At 39.2% G+C, this 24,043-nt stretch overlaps 1 protein-coding gene across 2 annotated transcripts in view; it reads left to right on the plus strand.

The window, feature by feature from the left end:
* The window catches only part of naaladl2 (N-acetylated alpha-linked acidic dipeptidase like 2), a 460,031-nt gene that overhangs the window by 13,787 nt on the left and 422,201 nt on the right, over window positions 1-24,043 (plus strand). For both annotated transcript variants that reach the window (XM_005451121.4, XM_013270770.3), the window contains exon 2: window positions 12,848-12,910. The gene's annotated coding sequence lies outside the window, so the exon portion shown is untranslated. The remainder of the gene's footprint in view (window positions 1-12,847; window positions 12,911-24,043) is intronic.

Consider the following 24,043-nt stretch of genomic DNA (forward strand, 5'->3'; position numbering starts at 1 on the left):
GAAACAGAGAGAGAGTGCAGGACAGACAGACAGGTGACAGTCTCAGGTGTACACACTGCTACAAAACAGCACAAGAGAAGGAGGATTTAGTGTTTGTGTTATTACAAGTGCTAAACAAGAAGAGTTCCCAGATGGTCCAGTGGACACATGTGTGACTCCTGTGATTAAAGCATCTTTCTTTCAGCTTAACGAGTGAACCGTCAGCTCGTTCAAACACACGTTAAAGTCCGTTTGGCTCGACACCACCGAACAGAGGCAGCAATATAACATAGCTAACATTAACAGTGCAGTGAATCCTGCTTGTGCCGTGATATTCAGGACTGCAAACCGAGCAGCATCACTGACTTTCAGCTTGTTGTGTTTGTAGATATATGACTGACTTTAATTATCCATAAAATCATCACATTCTCTGTAAGATTAAGGTCAACTATTGTATTATTATATTTTAAATGCTTTAAAACAAAGTCAACGCTGAAAGTACAAACATCGCTAATGGCAAATAACTTTGCCGACATGTGGCCAACAGTAATGTTTTAATGTTCCTCATTATTAAACATTTGCACATAAAAAAGTGACATCATATTCAGTACTTACGTTTAACAGTTTACTCTTCGGCCGCTACGCTTCTGCCGTCTGCAGCAAAATTATCCACAGTGACTGCCGCGCTATAAATTGTGGGATATGTTGGGCCACGAAGTCTACACCCCCACAGCCTTAAAATTCAGGGAAATGAAGGCCGAATTTGAGGGCCGCATTTCGAGCAGCCTTTGAATTGGGACAGCCTTCGGCGCGCCGCTGTGACGTAATCGGCCTTAAAATGCAGCCTTTAAGGCTGCAGACCCTGAATTGGGATACAGCCAACATGTTTTGTCCAAGTTGTGGAAAAAAGTTGGTAGAGCAGTCACCAAACTTCCGAACAGAACAACTTCCGGTTCAAAAGGCTACCGGATCCATCATCCAATCAGTGATGCCTGTTGTTGCAGCATTGGTACCTACCTCTTCCGGTTTGGTTTTTGTTTTTGCGCTTTTCAATTTGTTTTTGCGCTTTTCAATTTGTTTTTGCGTTAAGTGAATTTGTTTTTGCGCTTTTCAATTTGTTTTTGCGCTTTTCAATTTGTTTTTGCGTTAAGTGAATTTGTTTTTGCGCTTTTCAATTTGTTTTTGCGTTAAGTGATTTGTTTTTGCGCTTTTCAATTTGATTTTGCGTTAAGTGAATTTGTTTTTGCGTTAAGTGAATTTGTTTTTGCGCTTTTCAATTTGTTTTTGCGCTTTGCAATATGTTTTTGCGCTTTTCAATTTGTTGTGCGTTTTGTGATTTGTGTTTGCGCTTTTCAATTTGTTTTTGCGTTAAGTGATTTGTTGTTGCGCTTTTCAATTTGTTGTGCGTTTTGTGATTTGTTTTTGCGCTTTTCAATTTGTTTTTGCGTTAAGTGAATTTGTTTTTGCGCTTTTCAATTTGTTTTTGCGCTTTGCAATTTGTTTTTGCGCTTTTCAATTTGTTGTGCGTTTTGTGATTTGTTTTTGCGCTTTTCAATTTGTTTTTGCGTTAAGTGATTTGTTGTTGCGCTTTTCAATTTGTTGTGCGTTTTGTGATTTGTTTTTGCGCTTTTCAATTTGTTTTTGCGTTAAGTGATTTGTTGTTGCGCTTTTCAATTTGTTGTGCGTTTTGTGATTTGTTTTTGCGCTTTTCAATTTGTTTTTGCGTTAAGTGAATTTGTTTTTGCGCTTTTCAATTTGTTTTTGCGCTTTTCAATTTGTTGTGCGTTTTGTGATTTGTTTTTGTGGTTTGCACTTCAGGGCCACCGTACTTCTGGGAAGATTGGTATCATTTTAATGACTTATTCTATGTAGAAGATGTAGGGATGCATTTAGTTAATTGCAGAACTTATGTATATGTCGGGGGGCTGGGTAAAAAACCTGGCATTTTGAGTTATTCTGCATTTGGTTCGTTCTTCGTATTATGTTTATTTGTCTTTGTGTTGTTCACTCTCCAGGTCCTGCTCGTGTCATTGTGTCTCTTCTCTCTTTTCTATTCCTATGTTTCCCTCCGTGTGTTTCATCCAATATCTCCCCAGTCTGTCATGTGCATGTTCTCCCCGGGTCATCTCTCTCTCTCCCTTGAAGTTTTGTCTCCCTTAACTGTTTCCGTGTTTCCCTCTTTGTGTCTCCTCCCTTTGTTTCCCCAGCCTGTCATGTTCCCATGTGCGTTTCTTGCTCCTGGCCCTGTGTCATTCTACATGTTTTAGTATGTGTCTTAGTGTTTCCTGTTTTATTTTGGCAGTCTCTCATCCTGTGTTTTGTGTGTTCTGTTTACTTCAAATGTGTCATTATGTCTAGTCGTCCCAGCTGTGTTCCCAGTGTGTTTCCACTTCTCTTGTCACCCTCATGTGTAGGGGTGGGTTTTGATTATTGATTTATCGATTAAAATCTATTCTAGCTTGGATAATGTAAAATCAATTCATTAAAATCCTGAATCGATTTTTAAATATAATTTTATTTTGCCCGAAACGCCAGAATCTCAGGTTAAACCTCACAAAATTTCAACAACCACCAAACAGCTAAAACAGTAAATGAGAGCAGGTACACGGATTCTGCACAAAGACGTAAACACAAAGCGCGGACCCGCCGACGGATCAGAATCAGTGAGATGTGGCTTTCTCACCCGACGGCACGGACACGGTCGGGGCTGAAAGCCGACAGCTCGCTGATTCTGATCCATCGGCGGGTCGCACTTTGTGTTTACGCCCTTTTTGCGCTAGATTCAGAAGCTGCAGGTTTTTATCTCTCTCCAAACAATATTGACTGAGCAGCAAAGAAGATCCAAACTCTACACTTCACATTTCGCTTCACGTAAACATTCATGAATTCACTTAGTTTTGCTGTTTTGCTTCCACCACGATAAAATCACACTGTCTCAAAATCACACTGAGCTCGCTGTCTCTTTCTCTCTCTGTGTACTTCAAGAACAGTTTCCCATCTAAAAATCTTTTTTCTGCATTATTCGCTTGCTTATTATGCACAAGTCTACCATTGTTTACAGCGCTGATGGCCGCTGTTTTTTTTCCTTTTACTTACTTCCGACAAGAAAGCCTCATTTCTGCTGTTCAATAGGCTACTGAACAAATTTAAACTTTTTAAAATTATGCAAAATTGTAAAACGCTTAGCTGTGTCTCTAATAAAACTTCTGTGACTTTGCTCTGCTTCACTTCAGCAGCATCAGGTAATGTTCAGATGTTGATTAATGACTTTCTTTCGTTTTTGATCTACTGCAGAATATTTTTAAGGTTATCTGCTATAAAATTCCAGGCAAGGAACATCGCCTTCATGTTTTTCTGTGTTTTATCCTTAGTTACTTTGACACAAAGGCATCTGCTGTGATGCTTACAGTTTTGATAAAGTCTCGCAAGTGTCAGCTTTCTTTTTATAGATATAAAAATATGGAAATGTACTGATACGTGATCAAAATTATAATATTTCTGACTGAGGCAAAATTTCCCCGATTCAAATCGAATCGAATCAAATCGATTCGGGACCTTGTGAATCGGAATCGAATCGATTCTAGAAATCAGTGACGATACCCAGCCCTACTCATGTGTATATATTGTGTGAGCTTCCCTGTGGTCATCATCAGATTGTCTGTTATTCTTCCAAAATGGCTCGCTTTTAATTAATTCACGTTTCATGCCTGGTTTTGTCTGCACTTGGGTCCTCACCTCTAAATCCAAGAGTCTGCAGCTGCAGACTCTGACAGCATATTTCAGATGCTGTACTTCTTCACTTTTACTTAAGTAACAAAATAAAACTGAAAGTATATCCTCCGGAATATGCTGAAAAATATAATGGCAAAAAGTAGCTTTTAAACGGCATTTCTAACTGCTGATCTGTGCAAAGGTAACGCACTAATGTCTTTATTTTTTTTGTCATGCTGCTAACTGTACTTTTTACTGTCACAGGCATGACTCTGCTTTGTGCTTTAGTTTTCTGCCTTTTCATCCCTATGCCAATAAGTACAGACAAAGAATACACCAATAGAATTGTCTTCATGTGTTCCCTCCATTTATGTTCAAACTAGTTTGGTACTGAGAAAGCATATTATGATGTAAAATAATCAGTAAATGCTCTCAAATGGTATAAAATTAAACTAACCAGTCTTTTTTTTTTTCTTTCTTTTTTTTTTTTTGAGGTGTAAAAATTAGAGATAGGCAAGCCAAAATGGATAGTCAACTACAAATACCTGAAAAATAACAAACAATAACTGTTTTGTTAGTTCCCTCACAAAAAGCACAAATCTGAACCCAATTTCGATACTGCAGTGACTGGTCATCAAGATTTATAGGATTTACATTGTAAACTTAAATATGTCTAAAGAAGGCCTAGCAGCAAAAATTGCAGACTTAAGTCCTGGGTCTGTAAGCTGAAAGAAAGTTCTTTCAGTAACTGTGAATCAATAATGATCTAACCTTGCCTGAAGGAGGTCAGTGAAAACTCTGAGTTGAAGAGATTCTCATCCAAAGAGACAAGGGGATGATTCAAACCCTCTGCTTCATTTAATACAAGGGTGATTACTGACACGTCTCAGTTTGACCCTTTTCCTTCTATCACACTAATGGAGCAGGTCGCTGTCACCACCATTCCCTATTTCCACAAAATAATATTGTAAGTCAACACTAGATTAACTGATTTTGCACTTTTAATTGAATCGGTCTTTTTTTTTTTTCACTGTTGAGCAATTGTTCTCTTGTTGATAATTAGTTAACACTGGTAAAGCTTAAATGGTCTTTCAGCATGAACAATACAGTGCTATTGACAGAATGAATGACAAAATTGACAGTGACAGGAAAATTAGCAAATTAATGTTCTACTCAAGATTTTCAATGCTGGCTCTGTGTAGCCATTAGTCAAACAGAGTTTCCATCGACACATAGATTGACATTGAGTAGAGGAAATGTTCCTTCAACAGCGACAGTAATAAATGTGCGCTCACTGAAGCACAGTGTTATTCAGCTCCACTGCCTGGTTGTTTTATAAAAGGCATCTGTTTTTATTTATGCTCTGACATTATAGAGATTTAAAATGGGATGAAGCGAGTGCTTAAAAATCCAAACCGTCATCTCCATAATCTCCAGTTCAGTAGGCTCCACTGGACTGAGAGAATGAAAATTACAGCCTGTCAGGCATCAATGACATAGAGGAATGTGAAAATAGTGGACTTTTAACACCCATCTTTTCATCTTACATACCCACAAAAACATTATTGATGGTCCATTTACCATTATGTCAAACAAGGTCACTCCCCCTTAGTTACATCGACTAGGAAATTGAACCTACATTTTCTTAGATGAGGATGAAACTGCATGATAATTAAGGTGAAAGTTTAATTGAGCTGGAATGCCTTAATGTAAGCGTAAGTAAAATATAGGTGTGCGTGCTCCAAATGTACATATTAAAAAGCATCTTCTTTAATACAGGTTTTCAAGCATGGTAAAGCATAACTTTCATTTTATGATGCTTTTTTGCACTGCTGTCGTCACATAATTCAGTTTTATCCAATTCTGTTTTATTTATATAGCGCCATATCTCAACAACAGTTGTCTCATGGTGCTTTATGTTGTAAGGTGTAGACTGTACAATAATGCAAAGAAAACCCCCCAAATCAGATGATCCCCTATATATGAGCAAGCACTTGGTAACAGTGGGAAGGAAAAACTCCCTTTTAACAGGAAGAAACCTCCAGCATCACCAGGCTCAGGGAGGGGAAACCATCTGTTGCAACCAGTTGGGGTTTGGTTGGTAAGGAAAGAACAAGGAAACACAAGGTTCCATTCATATTCTGTATTTTACATATATTTAAATGTCAGAGTAACATATCCCATAGAACAGACCACATATCCTCCTTTTGTGATTCGCTAGTTAACAAAATAGTTACACTTGGGATTATAAACTAGTGCCCCTGCCTGAGCTGAACTTAACATGACTCAGATTAACAACAAAAATAATGAACCAAGTGTCAAAGAATTAAATATTCCTGTTTTATTGTTGATTAACCACATTCAGGTATGTTTAAAAGAGTCTGTGATACAATTCTAAAGGCCTGGGAGCTTGAGGGTCCTGCGCAGTATCTTTGCTGTTGCTGGGATATAGATCTCAGATGTTGTTCGTGGGATCTGCTGGAGCCACTCACGAGAATTGTTGTCACAGAGCACTGAAAGGAGAGAGTGTGAGACTTTCCACACCATTCCTCAAATACCCTCCAATATGAGAACGCTTGTTCTCATACAATGATCTTGTGGAGGGGGCTCTAGCACTCTGAATAGTGGCTATAACACCCTGGGGGGCAATGTTCCCTCTAACTTTTCACGTGTCTGAGCGAACGCACAAACTCCCTGAGCGGTCCCGTGGACCACTGTGAGCAACATCAGACGTGTGCACTGTGGTCACGCCAGCATCGAATCCATCCAAGTTACATGGTTTATTAAAATAATCAAATTACAGCATTTACATTTATGTTAGACTACTTTTAATTAACTGCTTTAGCCCACTTACAATGAAAATATTAAAAAAATTGTTCATGACCTGTGTAGTATGTTAACACTATTGGAAGTAAAAATAACTTGAACTCCAATTTTGAAAACACAACTTTCTTTTAAAAAAAAAAAAAAAAAATCTCTGACTTGTATGTGTCTGTGGTCTGGGAGAGAGTCCTGTAACTCTCCGTGCCAGCAGTGCGCAATTGTGCACGCGTGCAGCTTAGAGGGAACATTGCTGGGGGGTCGATGCTTTCATCCAGAATGTCACGTTTTTCTCTGTCTGAAAGCCCTGACAAGTTCAGCCATCTTGCCCTCTCCTGTAGGACGATGATGCTGAGAGCTCTGCCTGCTGCTTGTAGTGCTGCTCTAGTGAGGTGGAGACACTGGTCCGTAACGACGCCCAGCTCTTCCCACAGCTCGCTAGCATCCAGGTTCGCAGCAGTCTGGTCCTGGCAACTGATTTATACACCTTGTCAGTCAGGGAGGACTGCAGGCGTTCAGCCTTGGAGGGCAGGGATGGACCAGATGACATGGAGAGTTTCTGGTTTGGGTAGAGATGAGAAGCCACCAGATTCTCCACTGTGGGAATTTGGTAGATGCCCTTCTCTTTCATTCCAGTGCAGTCAAATGCCGCCGCTCCCTGCATGGGGTTGGGTGACGAAAATGGCTTTGCCCAGCAGCGTGTGACCTTGTCCACGCATTCGGGGAAAAGCGGCAGTACCTGCTTAGTAGTGTGCTTTGCTTTGGGGAGCCTTTTACCCTCGTATCGTGAGGTGGAGGCCTCCGTTGTCACCACGGGCCATGGGATTGCCAGCTTTTCAGCTGCCCGTTTTGTAACATCAAATAGCTCCATGCCGCGGGACTGTGTGCCGGGGTTGTCACAATCGGCCCCTTGTGTCACAGAATTCCAACCAGAGGGGGCAAAGAAAACGTCGTCATACTCGTCCAAGACAAGATGTTCCAACGCTCCCTCAGAGCATTCGCTGAGTAGCTCGTCATTAGCCTCGAGGGAATCAGACAACATAGCTTCGCAGCTGACCTCGGCATAATCCACCAGCGGGAGGACGATATCCATCTCTTCGCCCCAGCTGGTGCCTGGTGTGGCTGACTCAGTGTGCTCCATCGGTGGGCTGATTGGAGGCAGCATTGGGTCCTTCTTCGACAGGCTAGCCTGGCGAGCTAGCCTTTGGCGAAGGCTTTTTAGGGTAAAGTGAGCACAGTGTTCGCACTCACCCGTTGTGGAAATAGCCGCTTGGGCGTGTTGCAGCCCGAGGCACATCACACAAGCGTCATGTGTATCTGAACGTGAGATTTTGCAACCTCAGGGGCAAATTCTGGGCAGCGGTTTGCAGTTTGCCATATTAAGGAAACTTGGTGTAGCTACCTTGGAATGGCTGGACAGCTAACACTGTCTTTGCTTGCTCGCGTGGACATTTAAGCTAGCACTCACGTTCACAGTCCAGAGAGATGAGGTTTCTAAGAAGCGAGAAGAGGAAATTGAATGACAGGTGACGCTTTGCGTCACACCCTTTTATAGGGAGGAGGGTGGCCCCTCCCTGACGCAAGCGTCACAACTGCCAGCCAATGCTGGCTGGAGTAATGACATAGAGGCTTCTGAGGACAACGCTGAGAGAGCGTTCCCCATAGTGAGACTCCGAAACGAATGTTTGAAAGAGAACTACTATTTCATTCTGTTGCCCACTAAAACCCTTTTAAATAAAAAAAAAACCAAAAAAAAAAAATTTGTGCTTTGGGGCAAATTTTCTCGTGCGATTAAATGCGCTTAATTAATTACAAAGCCTCTAATTAATTAGATTTTTTTTTCAAGTTGGACAGAAGTGTAAAATAACTTTAAACATTTTTTATATATGTTAGATTATTCAAAATAGCCACCCTTTGCTTTGATTACTGCTTTGCACACTCTTAGGTCAGGCGACTGTGGAGGCCATGCCATCTCTCGCAGCACTCCATCATGCCCCTTGGTCAGATAGCCCTTACACAGCTTGAATGTGGGTTTGGGGTTATTGTCCTATTGAAAAATGAATGATGGTCCAACTAAACGCTAGCCGGATGGGATGGCATGTCGCTGCAAGATGCTGGGGTAGTCATGCTGTTTCAGTGTGCTTTCAGTTATAAATAAATCCCCAATAGTGTCACCAGCAAAGCACCCCCACACCATCACATGTCCTCATCCATGCTTCACGGTGGGAACCATGCATATAGAGACCATCCTTTGACCTTTTCTGCGTTGCACAAAGACACAGCAGGTGGAACCAAAGATCTCAAATTTTGGACTCATCAGACCAAAGCACAGATTTCCATTGGTCTAATATCCATTCCCCTCCTTCTTAACCCAAACAAATCTCTTCTGCTTGTTGCTTTTCCTTAGTAGTGGCTTCTTGGAAGATATTTGACCATAAAGGCCTTATTCGCGCAGTTTCCTCTGAACAGTTGATGTAGAGATGTGTCTGCAACTGGAACTCTGTGTGGTATTTATCTGGGCTCTAATCTCAGGTGCTGTTAACCTGCGATTTCTGAGGCTTGTAACTTGGATGTATTCTTCCTCAGCAGCAGAGGTGGCTCTTGCTCTTCCTGTCCTGGGACGGCCATCAATTCAATTCAGTTTTATTTGTACAGCACCAAATCACAACATCAGTCACCTCAAGGCTCCTCATGTGAGCCAGTTTCATTGTAGCACTTGATGGTTTTCAGGAATTAACTTTAGGACACATTCAAAGCAATTTTCTGGACTGACTGACCTTCAGTTCTTAAAGTAATGATGGACTATCGTTTCTCTTTACTTAGGTAATTGTTTGTTGCCATAATGTTTTGAGTTATTTCACACTTTTTTTTGTTTACTACACAATTCCATATGTGTTCATTCAGTTTTGATGCCTTCAGTGAAAATTTGATGTGAATGGTAATGAAAATAAAGGAAAAGTAATAAATAAGAACCTGTGTCCAAACATCTGATACTCAATATATTTTAGTTTCAATCAATATATTCGGACTTTTATTACTTTTATTATTATATATATATATAGATATATATATATATATATATATATATATATATATATATAGATATATATATATATAGAGATAGATAGATAGATATATATAGAGATAGATAGATAGATATAGATATATATATATATAGATATAGAGATAGATATAGAGATAGATATATATCTATATAGATATATCTATCTCTATATCTATCTCTATATCTATATATCTATATCTCTCTCTCTCTCTCTCTCTCTCTCTCTCTCTCTCTCTCTCTCTCTCTCTCTCTCTCTCTCTCTCCTATCTCATGTTTTTATAGCGGTAGTTTGAGTGGACAATTTGTGCATTTAAGAGGAGTTCAGCTATCATTCTTTTTGAAACAAGTCATTACTAGGGCATATTGGAAGATTTAGGGAAGATAAGTCTACAATACATGACACTGATCAAAAGTTAGTGTGAACTTTAGATGATCTGTCCTTTATTTATTAATGACCTTTATAGCTGAAGTTCTATTAATTTGATTTTGTTTTTTCTCAGTTTTACATTAGGAATATTTTCTCATTAAATGTTTTTTTTCTGTTTGTCTACTGTACCTAGTTGTTTTTCTTCACAAAATGTATTTATGGGCTGACAGCATTTTGGTTGTCATTTCATTATAACCTTTAGGGACTCTCCAGTAATGAACATCCGGAAAAGCGCTGAGCTGGTAATTTTGGAGCAAAGATCTTTGGTTTCAAGTTTGATGATATCAAATATATCAAACATGTTTTGCATTTTGTGTTTGAGAAAATCTTTATTCAATCAATTTCTGACATTTACATATAGTCAACTGATGAACTGCTCATTAATGCAAATATCTAATCAACAAATCACATGGCAGTAACTCATTGCATTTAGGCAAATAAACATGGAAAAGATAACCTGCTGAAGTTCACACCAAGTATCATAATGAAGAAGAATGGGAATTTAAGTGAATTTGTTGGATGACTTGTTCTTGGTGCCACATGGGCTTGCCTGAGTATTTCAGAAACTTAACTGTACTCAAATGGCCTCACCAGGAACCAGATCAATTCAATGGAACACTTTAGGAATGTGGTGGAATGGGAGTTTTATATTTTTTTTTATTTGTAGCCAACAAATCTACAACAACTGAGTGATGTCATCATGTCACTTATGTTTCCTGTATCTTGTTGTCATGAAGAATTAAAGTAATTCTGAAGTCAAAATGGTTCTAACAGGGGTTCTAGTAAATTTTACCTAATAGTGTTTAATTTATTTTTTAATTCATGAGTTCATTAATTTTCTCAAAAAGATGAATGAGAGAAGGAAAAAGTAAATAAATGAGGAAAAAGGAGAAAAGAAGAAAGAAAATAAATGTTGCCAATGCTTGTTCATGTTTCAGTGAAACACACTCTTAAACAAGGGTGTCTGTCCACTAAAACTGTAAGCCTTTTATTTTGAAACAGTAACAGCAACACTGTAACAGAACATTCCAAGGGACCATTTCAGGAAGCTGTGTTCACCATAGCAAAAATTACAACATCAGAAAAAAAAATATTAGGCATTTTAAGCGATATTGTATTCAGATTGTTGTTCTGCTTACAGTTTTATTTCAAAGCATTAACACTATAGATGAAATAAGTACCTGGGTTTGAGGAGTGATGTGCTTGTATCCCAACACTAAAAGAACTACAATAAACGCACACTTACCAAATTAAATTCTTAAATGAACCTTTTTTTGTTCAATTAAAGTTTTTTGTCCTTTAAATTTATATATAATATGTCCAAGTTTGGATAATGCTGCTGAGGTTTGGTCTCACGCTGATAATGAATCTAATTACTGTCGTAGAATTATTAAGGAATTAGCTAAAAAGGAAGCAAGAAATTAGTTAAAAAGTAGCACTGACGAATTGGCTGCCAACCAAAAACCTACAGCCTTTATACACAACAGCAACAGTTACTAAAACATATGCAAGTATCTTGGACACCATGAAGAACCTGGTCTGAAGCAGACAATTTTACCTACATTGTTATGACGCAGTGCAGCATTGTGCTTTGGAGAGCTAAATTTAGCTGATAGCTGCTGGGATGGATTACTGAGAGGCTTGAAGGCGACGTGATATCTGGGAGGGAAATTACTTGAGCTTAATGAAGTACATAAGTCATTCCTCACATGCTGCCCACTATATAGCACACTCTCTCAATCTGTGAGGACAGTTTAGAGGGCACTACACATACTTGTAGAGGGTAATAGTTCATTTTCCTTGCAAGCTCCTCCATTGAGACCTCGTTTCAGCTTGACCCAGTTTGTGGAAGGAAAATTATGACTCAGTCCTTGCATTTAATAGCAATCCAATCATATATAGTATTAAAATATTTAATTCTGAGGTGGTGAGAGAAATACTCAGACATTAAACATAATAATGCTGCATTTAAGTAAACTTAATTAAAAGTAGGAATAGTATTACACAACTCTTCCAGATTATTATTTTTTTTTAGATGTACCAGTGTTTAAGCAGGTTTTTACTGTCTAGACAGTAACCTAGGTAGCACTAGGTTAACCTATTTTATATGAGAGTTGGTCGATCTTGTTTATATAGCACCAAAATAACCAAGAATATCTTCATTATTCTGATATCTACTCAGATATATTTATTTTTAGGGATTTTTTTTTTAAATCACTGCAACAGTCATAGCAACATATTTTATATTGTAAGGTAATGTTCTAACAATATTGAAGAGAATCTCAATGATCCCTGTAAGTACAGTTCTTGGCTAGTACGTAGTTATGTTCCAAGTGTTTTTCCGTGTTTTACAACCACTGGCTGTGTTTTGGTGAAGTAAGGCGATGCAAGCTGTGAATCGTTCCCCATCTTCACATAGCGTTGAATGTTTCGAAATCCTTTTCAAAAAAGCGTTTGTATCATCAAAGGCATCTCTGAGAAACTAAACCCACAAAGGTTTTATCGGAGCACCAAAGAGGGTTAGTGTAGTTTTTCATAGGGTTAACCGTTTCCAAATGGTTGGGGTGGTAGATTGGAAGTGAAGGGCGTGCTCCTGGGCGAGAGAGGGGAGAGTGGATGAGAGAGCGGCCCTAATGCGGCATCTCATTACAACCTCTGTCAGGATCCCTCTATTCTACCATCAGCTCCCCTTAACTTGGTAAGAGCCCAACTGTCGTTTCGAGTGAGTGTGCCGCCAAAGAGGCATTTACAAATAAATGAAAAATGTCACATTTGATTTCACTCCTCTCGGACTGCGGCGCCTCAGCTTTGTCACAAACTGTCTTTGTTGTTCTGGTCTCTTGCAGGTCCAGCTCCCGGTCGCCGAAGATAGATTCTGGCAGGCTCAGGCCCTCTACTTCTCTCCCAGGGTAAGCTCGCAGACAATGACCTTCCCGTAATGTTGCTGAAACACTGATTCCTCCTTTTTTCCAGCTCTGCTTCTCTCATCCTTGTCCTTGAATGGCATGCGAGCGAGCAGGAAGTTGAAGCTGGTTTGCTATGACCGGGAAAATAAAGAGCTGGTAAAATGGCGTGGCATGTCGTTTAGGGAGAGTCAGCGTGGTATCGTCTTTAACCCTTGGCTTTGTGGTTCGCCTGGGATGCCCTCGCTATTGCTGCTGCCGCCACCACAAAAGCGAGGAATTAAAGACACACTACACCTTTTTTTTGATGGCGTACGTTTGCTGAGAATATTTATTTCTTTAAATTTTGCCGAAAATTGTCGTTTGCTTTTTAGGGTTTCGGAATTGGGATATTTCTGCCTTTTATTTATGCCGCTTTACGGTGGCTTTTTTGTATTTATTGAAAGATTTTATTCCTACGCCGAACCGTATGTATCATTATTATTATTATTATTATTATTATCATTATTATTATATGTCCGCACTGGCAATAAAAAGTCTATGATCATCATTATTATCAAAAACTCTACAAAATTACGGCGTTTCTATGAAGTTCCGAAACACGAAATGCAAAAATGTTTCGCTGAATACTGCGAAGAATGACAAATATTCTATCAAAATAAGCACAACGTCCTGTTTGCATCAGTGAATTTATCAAATATTATTAAGATTTCAAAATGACTGAATTCAAATCCCGAACGTTTACATTCTATAGTCCATTTAAACTCCTATTTTTTCTATTACATTCATTCATTTACAGTGCAGTCCAAGTGAAATATGAAGCCATTTTAGATGGTTTCCCCATAGTGTTCTCCTTATTTATCGTTTTTATTCTTTTCCTTTAATCGCTTCAAGGCATGATTAATCTCATGGACTGAATTCTTATGCAGGTTCAAGGCTTTCATGTGAGCTTCATGACACAGTAATCTGATTTTAGACACAAGCAACTGAGGTAGAATGGTGTGTACTTTTCTATTTATAGATATCTAAACGTATCCCACAATCCCTACTACAGATTTCAGTCAACAACACATCCTCAGCATGCTAAATGCATCCGCACAATATTGACATCAAACGCTGGCACTTCTTTAAAGCTCATTCGTCAGATGTAAAACAGCATATACGTATTGTTTGATGTTTCAGTGACGTATTACAAGGATCCATCAGCTCGCAGCGCTGAACCAGCCAAATGCACGTTTTGATGTGTAATATCATCGTAAGAAATGCCTTTTTCATTCATGATCACTTCCTTTTAGCCTGCGTTTGCAGTTACCTCAAAGGAAACAAGCTGGACGTTACAGCCGCTTCAGATTTCACGTCATGTCGTGACACAGTCATATCCTGAATACTCGTCTAAAGAATGTATATATCTATGCTTTTACAAGTTGTTCTAAGGCTATATTTTTACCGTCTTCTGTTAGTGCTCACAGATCTTTGAACAATTATTGGAAAAGAAGTCCACTGTAGAGAAAACACTTTTACTCACCTGCTGCTGTCCTTACGCATCGCAGTACTGCAATCGGTGTATGCTCCTCAGTGAAGTGCCATTTGTAGCTTGTTGGGTTTTTTATGGGGTACAAATGCCCCATGCAGGCTTTTTGGAATGGGCTGTTAAGCCTCTTTAGTAACACTTTAAAGAGTGTATGTAGTGGGTGGGATGTCGTAAGGAGGGGGGGTATGGACAGCCTGTTAGAAGATCCTGAAGGCAGGACGCCTCTGCATTTAAAAGCTGTTAATGATGCATGTCGCTCACTGAGGAATCAGTGGACCGCAGCCACCATGTTTCTCAGACTAAACGTACGTGTGTGTGTGTGTGTGTGTGTGTGTGTGTGTGTGTGTATGTCTGAGTAGGACACCTGTTGTGCTGTCTGTAGCAGACCTTCCCTTTGGGAATCAGGATGAATAACAACAAGTAAAATCTGCTGTTGAATAGAAGCAAACCAGTGTTGTTACTCTATTATTGAAGTAGCTAAGTTGAAGAGTTGTTGATGGGGAAGTTTATGGCTTCAGTTTGATCTTATGGAGGATGCTTATTTGCAATTTAGTGGCTTTGCTGTTTTACATTTCTGTTATCTGTTTGGAGCTGCCTTTAGCTTGAACTCATGATTCTAACCAATCAGAATTGTCCAAATTCTAGAAATAATGTGAAACCTGAACACGTGCAGGGACTGAGGGCTTACTAGAACTGGGTATACATAATATCCTGTACTTAACTGTTGCTGTTGTTGACAAAGACAAAAATGACCTTGGGAGCCTGGATAGAGAAAGGATTATCTTTCAATAGACTTCAGGGGGAATGTGATTAGAAACCATCCACTTCAACAGTGAATTCATGTTTGAAATCATACTTTAATTATATAGAAAAAACCATTTTAAATTGCATATGTAAGGTTTTTTCACCTGACAGACGAAAGAAGTGAATCATTTAACAGGTTAACAGTTTGACAGTTAAACAGGTTTAAAAAATAGGATTTGGAAAATTAATACTTTTGGTGGCTTCAAAATAAAAGAGTAATTTACAGCTTATATTACAAACACAAACTCCCTGGATGTTCACAGAAGACAACACTGACCAACGATCACAGGATTTCTTCCGTCGCACAAAAAGCATACACAGAACATTCAGAGGAGTGTGGCTATGGCTTAGGAGGTAGTGGGTCTGTTAATAGGACGACTGGTGGATCTCCCAATCATGAACAACCCTCACTAAATGGAGATCATCTACAGGGTTAAAATCTTACCATGTACAATCAGGTTGTGGATGTGACCACTTCTATAAAAACAGCTGTTACCTCTTGCTAGCTGTCAAGCACGGTGGTAATGAAATGGTATGGCAGAACCTTAAGAGAACTGTACAAAAATGGTGTGAGAAACTACAGGGAGTGCAGAATTATTAGGCAAATGAGTATTTTGTCCACATCATCCTCTTCATGCATGTTGTCTTACTCCAAGCTGTATAGGCTCGAAAGCCTACTACCAATTAAGCATATTAGGTGATGTGCATCTCTGTAATGAGAAGGGGTGTGGTCTAATGACATCAACACCCTATATCAGGTGTGCATAATTATTAGGCAACTTCCTTTCCTTTGGCAAAATGGGTCAAAAGAAGGACTTGACAGGCTCAGAAAAGTCAAAAATAGTGAGATATCTTGCAGAGGGATGCAGCAGTCTTAAAATTGCAAAGCTTCTGAAGCGTGATCATCGAACAATCAAGCGTTTCATTCAAAATAGTCAACAGGGTCGCAAGAAGCGTGTGGAAAAACCAAGGCGCAAAATAACTGCCCATGAACTGAGAAAAGTCAAGCGTGCAGCTGCCAAGATGCCACTTGCCACCAGTTTGGCCATATTTCAGAGCTGCAACATCACTGGAGTGCCCAAAAGCACAAGGTGTGCAATACTCAGAGACATGGCCAAGGTAAGAAAGGCTGAAAGACGACCACCACTGAACAAGACACACAAGCTGAAACGTCAAGACTGGTCCAAGAAATATCTCAAGACTGATTTTTCTAAGGTTTTATGGACTGATGAAATGAGAGTGAGTCTTGATGGGCCAGATGGATGGGCCCGTGGCTGGATTGGTAAAGGGCAGAGAGCTCCAGTCCGACTCAGACGCCAGCAAGGTGGAGGTGGAGTACTGGTTTGGGCTGGTATCATCAAAGATGAGCTTGTGGGGCCTTTTCGGGTTGAGGATGGAGTCAAGCTCAACTCCCAGTCCTACTGCCAGTTTCTGGAAGACACCTTCTTCAAGCAGTGGTACAGGAAGAAGTCTGCATCCTTCAAGAAAAACATGATTTTCATGCAGGACAATGCTCCATCACACGCGTCCAAGTACTCCACAGCGTGGCTGGCAAGAAAGGGTATAAAAGAAGAAAAACTAATGACATGGCCTCCTTGTTCACCTGATCTGAACCCCATTGAGAACCTGTGGTCCATCATCAAATGTGAGATTTACAAGGAGGGAAAACAGTACACCTCTCTGAACAGTGTCTGGGAGGCTGTGGTTGCTGCTGCACGCAATGTTGATGGTGAACAGATCAAAACACTGACAGAATCCATGGATGGCAGGCTTTTGAGTGTCCTTGCAAAGAAAGGTGGCTATATTGGTCGCTGATTTGTTTTTGTTTTGTTTTTGAATGTCAGAAATGTATATTTGTGAATGTGGAGATGTTATATTGGTTTCACTGGTAAAAATAAATAATTGAAATGGGTATATATTTGTTTTTTGTTAAGTTGCCTAATAATTATGCACAGTAATAGTCACCTGCACACACAGATATCCCCCTAAAATAGCTAAAACTAAAAACAAACTAAAAACTACTTCCAAAAACATTCAGCTTTGATATTAATGAGTTTTTTGGGTTCATTGAGAACATGGTTGTTGTTCAATAATAAAATTATTCCTCAAAAATACAACTTGCCTAATAATTCTGCACTCCCTGTAATAAAGTCATACAGAAAGTGATTACTAAGTTATTGCTGCTTAAGGTGGTTCTAAAAGTTGTCTAACCTTGAAGAGCACTTAGTTTTTCAAAGGACTGCAAAGACTTTTTTTTTACATGACTGTTATGTGTATACACTTTCCCTGATATAAATGTTTAGACAATTCAGACTGTACTGGAAATGAAATTCACATGTAAATCCCATTTAAAAACAAGAGCTGAATTTGCAGGACGCAAAATACTTCCACAGTATGCTTCTGCCAGCATTGTCATCTTTAGTGCTGATGAAGAAAAATTTGGTAAAAGACACAGTTAATGAGTGTCAGTACAGTACAACATGGTCTGTGTCCTCTGTGTTGACGAAGACCTTGGTCAGTTGCACTCAGCTGCAGGTGTGTGTGTCTAGCCGTCCGTCCGTGTGTGTGTGTTTGTGTTTGGCATATGAATGATGAGTTCTATTCACTCAAGGTGACTTTTGAGGAGTCATCCATTTCTCCAATCACTGCCTCCTATTACTTGCTCCAGTGCACCACTTAGGCTACACACAAGCAATCATGGGCTGTTATCTGACTTTAAAGTATACTTCATCCTATACTGCAGACAGACTACATATAAGGTTATACATTTACATGGTGTTTGGACCAGAATTGGTGCTTATTTTATATAATCTCTTAATTTATTAACTTCAGAGATTTTAGATAAAAGGTTTCTAAACTGATTGAACAACAGAACTACAACAGCATGGCAGTTACTACAAATGAGCTTAAGGGATGTTTCCATTTTTATTCAGCATGTGGATTGATTTAATTATAGACTTGTTTGACAAAGTGTTACATGATCTTTTGTGTCTGCTCCCAGAGGGTTTACGATGACTGGCCCACTGCTGTACACTGTTCCACTCTGTGCTTCTTATCATTGCTGTTGCTAGCCTCACTGCTAATGTGTTTCACCACCAACTGTATCAGCATAACTGAGACCTTGTGAGATTTATAGTTGCCTGTGCTGTAGAAGAAGAAGAGTGTATGGATATTTAGCTCTCTATAAAAAGGTGTAAAGCTTAAATGGCACAACTTTTAAAAAGTTATTACAGCAGTGGCTGGTGGTGGTGTTAAAGAGTGGAGGAAGATGTGTGTGTTTTTAGGTGGGGCAATCCTCTTTGCCTGTGTTAATGCATGGTACTGCATTACACAGTAGCTACATGCTATACTGTGCTCGAAATAGTGGTGTTGTGTGTGCATGCTACATAGAGAGTCCTGTCATTGCGACTGTAATCAGCATCGTTGGCCTTCGAAGGGGGAAAATTATGTGTTTGATGACATTTCCATTTAACTTATGTGAAATCACCACAGGTTTATTCATCCTGTGTAACCTGTTTCATAATTGAAGAACCAGCTAGAATGCATATCACCATTTTGAATTTCACTGGATGCTATTGTGTCTTTCGACTGGGCCTGTGAACACAGTGGCTTTTGCTGATGAATGGACTTGGGGCTTCAAGGTTTCTATCTCCAAAGGGTATTTTGTCATTTTTCATTGAGGTGTTGTTTAGTGGATTTTCTATCTGAACTCTTCATATAAAGTACATATAGAAGGGTTTTAGCTATCTACTGAGCTAGGAAGAAGCTCTTTCATCAAGGGTAATGGGAGTAGTCTTCACCACTTCTTACTCAATCCAACACCGTTTCAAAACAACGAAAGCAAGTTGACTCAGGCAAGTACACTGTTAATGGTAGCAGCTTTCAAAGCACATTAGCTGGGAACATCACAAATGCATTAAATGAATGCCTACTTAAATTCCAAGTGCATGTGCTCATAATCATTAAGTGTCTTGCTACAATACGCCAACTCTTTTTCTATTTGCTTACCCAGGAACTCCTACACATTCAGGAGCTGATCAATCAAACTTGGCACCCAGGTACAGCTAAAAGTTTTTATTTATATTGCCTGCAAACATGCAACCACCTCCCAATGACCTGAAATGACCTATTTGTAGCATTTATGCACCTGCAGTACCTTATAAATGTAATTTTCATTTCATAAAAATAATATCTAATTTATCAAATCTACCATATTTCTCATTTAATATCTACCACCCCATGTTTTTTCTTAGTGTGATATATCAGTTTGCCAACAGTACAAACAGAACAAAGAAAACTGTAGCATAGGCATGTCCTGGTTCAGATTAATGACGGACTCCTGGCATTATTTACTTGAGGTTTTTTTAGTGGTGTCAGCGTTAATCTCGTTAAAATGACGTTAACGCCATAACCGCATTAACGTGGCAAATCTCCGTTAGTGAGTTAACGCGGATCGCCCCGTGCGTGGGGCTGCACGGCATCAAAGCTGTAGCACGGTTAGCTTGTTAACGCGTTAGCGCCGCACAGCGAAAATGTGCAGATAATGATGATGGTGTGATGAAATTGGAGGAGGTAGAATATGTGATAGCCACCACAGTGTCTCTACTTCTTCACTGCAGTATTTTTACACACAAAAATAAAAAGTAATATTATACTCGATCCTACTGAAAATCTTGAATTCAATTTCATGTTTAACTTGTATTGACAGTGATTTTGTCAGGTATCCTTGTGAAAATGGTGAAAAGTACACACACATTCATGCCTGAAAGTGAGGAAAAACAGACTTTTCTGTTATCATCCTGCATTCCTCTTCTGTGAACTCCACAGCTGACCATGAGTGTCAGCAGCATACAATCCGACCCTCTTGTCTATGCTGGAGGAGGAATGCATGAGGAATGTGACAGGGTGATGACAAAATACTGAGTGTCTGGTAGGGCATAACCCAAAACACCTAACCTAGGGTGCTTCTAGGACTATCCAGTCTTGTCTTATCTCAAAATACTGGAATAATTAGGTCTGACCTCAAACTAATGGTTTAAGACAGAATTATGATGATTTACAGTCGTTCTGACTTTCTTACTACAGAGTAAATCTGCTTTGTAAATACTGCGCATGGTTTATTGTACATTTGTGGCTTCAAAAAGGATTGATGGAAGTAAATTATTCTTAAAATGTTAATATTATCCTGGCTTGTAATAATAAACAGACTGTGATTAAAGGTAATAGATAAATGTATTTACATACTGTGAGTTTCTAAAAGTGTTTGTCAGATACCCAAATCACTTCATCTGGCTCTATGCAAGGAGTCCCATTTCTACTCTGAGCCCCTCACAAATGGCCAATCTCGCCACCTTATCTTTAAGACTGAGTGTAAACAGCCTGTGAAGGAAGCTCATTTCCACCTGTTGTATCTGTAATCATATTCTTTCAGAAAGACCACACCAGCCACAAAAAGTAAAGAGGTGACCAAACCCCAAACCTGCCACTTTGCTATGCCCAGAAACAACAGAATCAGTGACACAGACCATACAGAGCATTCTAGCTCAACCTCCACAAGTACGAGTGAAACTTATTGCTAATGTAAACCGCGCTCTCCGCCCCTGATAGCTGTATGTAATTCATTGATCCCCTATGGCCTCTCCTTGGGTGGTGGGCCTGCAGGCCCATGGCAGTTTGGGGCACACACATATAGCATGATAGAATACAATATTCTATAGTTCCTGGTGCCTTCATTTACATTCTTTAGTTTTACCTAAAGCCTGATTCACTTATTTGAGGTGGAAAAACGGTGACAGAGTGTTTAATGGTGTAGGATGTAATACAAATTTTTAAAATTATTTGGGCCTGATTAGAATTGCTGCTATTATTAGCATATATATTTTTAGTATTCTAAGAATTGAAAATTGTTTTTGCATTTATGGACTGTCATCATTTCCACATTGTGTTGTTTGATTTTTAAAAAAAATTGTTTTGGCTTCTGTCTTGTTACAATTAACATACAGAAGTTCACAAAACATTTCTGAAGAATAGTGCAGTATATCACTGGACAAAAAACTTTTGGGATTTTGATTTTAAATCCAATATAAAAATTTAAATGAGTGATTAGGTGCCATTTCCTGTTACTTCATTACTCACCTGAGAAAGTAATTTATTGCACACGCTTTGTGTTACTCTCACATACGATCTTTTAGTTTTTTATGTATGAAGATGAAAAGATGAGCCCAAACCCACCAAATCAGTGGCTTGTAGCACAATCACATAGAAAGAAAAAGGAATGTTTGTTTTTTAGGGTTAGGTTTATCTGTTGTGTACAGATAATGGATCAATGATAATGATAATGATACAATTGAAATTGTAATCTAATCACAGAATTTAGTACAGTAATGCATTACTTTACTGTGTAACTGAAAAAAATAATATGATTACAATAATTCATTGCTTTAGAATTTGTTACAGCCAGTGCTAGTTTTGGCAGTTTCACAATTGCATTTCATACTTAATACAACTCCAATTCATACAATCTCAGAATTCATAAAAATGTGAGTAGTTTAGATGGAGTAACCAATCAGAATCAATACATACTTGAATTTGGGGCATTTTTCCAAAACTTTGAGGTCAAAATACATTTTTCTGTTTTCTGGCTTGAGTTATAGAACTCATCCTGTAGAGTATCATTAAAACTAGAAGCAGTCATAAAACCTAGAATGATTCGACTTTGCCTGCTATCCGCTTCATAATAATAATGGATTGCATTTATATAGCGCTTTTCGGGACCCCTCAAAGTGCTTTACAATACCACTATTCATTCACTCTCACATTCATACACCAGTGAAGGCAAGCTACAGTTGTAGCCACAGCTGCCCTGAGGCGAGGCTGCCATATCGCGCCATCGGCCCCTCTGGCCAACACCAGTAGGCGGTAGGTGAAGTGTCTTGCCCAAGGACACAACAACCAAGACTGTCCGAGCCGGGGCTCGAACCGGCAACCTTCCGATTACAAGACAAACACCCAAGTCTTGAGCCATGATCGCCCCGCGATACCTTGCTTCAAGGTATCTCCCTGCTCCCTGCTAAAAATTTCCATTCTTACTCGCATGTGTGTGTTTGCAATGTCACCACTAACCTTGACATAGCGCAAAGAGGATACATCAACTTGTGTTTCAAAATGAGCCAGTCTGTCAGCTGGGCGCTGTATAACATCTCCAAGCATCTGATATAAATATTTGCTTCAAAATAACTACAACTATAAACTGTAGTATTATGGCATTGTGAGCTGTTTGCTGGCCACAACAACACAATCATCACTCACCACCTACCCCAGCTTGACAGATTTGGCTCTTTGAGACTTTGTCCTCTTCAAATGGTTAAATTTTAAGAAGTGCACAAAAAATAGGCATGCTGGAAGTCAGACACAAGGAGACGACCTTGACAGGGATATCAGCCAAATTTAAATCATGTTTGTTTTTCACTCTTAAGATGGTCCACATGGTCCACATACAGATATTGTGTGTGTGTGTAGAACATGGGAAATTTTCATCATGTCTAGTGTGACTAAATTGCATAAATATGCTAGATGCACATATCAATTTTGCAGAGGAACAATGGTAATGGCTTGATAAGATGGCTATGTGAGCCTGTTGAAAATTTTGTTTCCAGCTGCTGGAGACAGTAGGAGTTGGGAATGCTGATTTCATCCAGTGTTAGATGAGCCAGTTATTTAGTTCACGGGGTCTGAAAGTCAGGTGAAGGTTACACATAACTGACAAATAGCCTTGAGAGGAGCCAGTGAGCTGGCACATGGTTAGTGATGTAATCAACATAAAACCAGTGCTATAGCTAAAAGTGCACATCCAACAAAGGGCAATACCACAACAGTGTGTTCTGTCTGAGCTTCGTGAATCCACTAACACGATACTCTGTGCCATCATCAACCACAGAAATATGGTCAATACAGTCAGCTGAATGACCTTTCAAATATAAATAGAATCTGACTGATTCATTGTAATTGTAAGGGTTGCTTTGTCAATATATTTTCAGCAAGAATTATAATGTATTCATCCAATCATCATCAAGAGTGATGATTGGAAATATTGCCTATATTATGTGGGTAATAAAAAAAATCTACAAAATGCAAAGGATGCAAATTTTGTGGTGTCCTTTAAACATTTGACTCATGTCATATTTGTAATGCTTTGAGGATATCTAACACACAAACTTATTGCAGTTGCAGCAAAACCCCCACCTCCTCTTAGACAGCCTGGACCTTTGGTACCAGGTTTGAAAGGCCTGATAGTTTTGCACAAAGCCACTTTTTTCAGCTGGATGTGAAATCATATTTTCTTTGCTTGAGCAAAGAACACTTCTCTGAATTAAATGGACTATAAAACAAGTTAATTTGTAGTGACAAACATCAGCGCAGAAATTTATGGTAACTATAGTACTAGTCAGGTTAACTAACCTGTCTGGCAGAACAGCACTAGGGAAAACAGGAAGTGGGCAGAGACTGGACACTAGAGCTATATCCAGTTTTGTAAATATGCTTTCTCACACTTGACACATTTTTATTTAAAATGCTGTTATTATCAGATGCTCTTTGACCCTATTTTTGATAAGCGTCTCTTGCTTTGTAGGCACAAACTGCCATTGCTGGAATATCAACTTCTCCTGCAGGCTTTGTAGCACTGAATTAGGCTTTCCATCATCTGGAGAGACGTGCATGTGTAGCTGCATTTGTAGAGCCACCAGCAGGAGCACCCTTTCACTGAAAGACTTGTCACTGAACAAAGTTGGTAGTCAAGGGTTATA

Source organism: Oreochromis niloticus, linkage group LG23 (genome assembly GCF_001858045.2).
Source record: "Oreochromis niloticus isolate F11D_XX linkage group LG23, O_niloticus_UMD_NMBU, whole genome shotgun sequence".
Taxonomy (NCBI): Eukaryota; Metazoa; Chordata; class Actinopteri; order Cichliformes; family Cichlidae; genus Oreochromis; species Oreochromis niloticus.